Source organism: Podarcis bocagei (assembly GCF_964188305.1).
Source record: "Podarcis bocagei genome assembly, chromosome: Z".
NCBI lineage: Eukaryota > Metazoa > Chordata > Lepidosauria > Squamata > Lacertidae > Podarcis > Podarcis bocagei.
Window position 1 is genome coordinate 41,458,276 of NC_138140.1, and position 973 is coordinate 41,459,248.

A 973-nucleotide genomic window follows, 5' to 3' on the forward strand; every position below is an offset into this window, starting at 1 on the left:
TCCTGGTTTCTGAAATATGACAACCCTACATTAGTAAATGTATGCTCAGGCAGAACTCTTCCCTCCCACGTATCGTGTTTTCCATCACTCAAGGTCACTTAGTGGATTTGTGTGGAGGGACCTTGAGCCCCCGCAGTGTTTTGCCCTTGGTTAGTTAAGTATTTTTATTATTTACTTGATTTAGAGGACACACCTGCCTCCCCGCCCCCCTGGCTTTGCCCATGTTAAGTGGTAAATGAATGAATGTACATTTTTTTTACTTTCAACATTCATATATTTGCCAAAAAACCTTCCAACACCATAGCTGTCAACGTTTCCCCCCTTTTAATGGAAATTCTCTTATTCTGAATAGGATTCCTCGCAAGAAAAGGGAAAAGTTGACAGCTAGGCAACACTGCTGTGGGGCAGTGTGAAGAGACACCTCTCCTTTGGAAAGGGGGGGGGGCTGCTCAGAGACCAGGGGCGGCAGCAGCTGCCCAGAGGACTCCCAAGGAGAGAGGAATCTGAGGGAACACTGCAAGGGAGGGTGTTCGAAAAGGGGTGAGAGGATGCCAGCTCTGTAGGCAAGGGGTGACATAGCTGGGCTCCTGAGCCCCATGGGAGTGCTGTAGAGTGAATGTAGTTGGTCAAGGGAGCCTTGGACCCAGAAAGGTTGAAAACCTCTGCCATAATTGACTGAAAAGGCCCTGTAACAACCACCTGCCAGATCACATTTAGCCAGAGAAAATGTGCTTTAAATGTATGATTTGGATTGTTCTCTGCTTCCGGCAAACATCTTCAAAGGCTCATTAATGTTCCAAATGATAAACTGGTTTGTAATCAACAAATGATTACATTCTGGAGTATGTTTGTTTATATTGTTACAAAAGCCAGGTGTCTGCTCCCTCTCTCTGCCAAGCAGTGGCCAGAGCACATGGGGTCACAAACACCCCAGGGTCTGTGTGGAGAATAGAAGACACTGTGGAGACTCTAG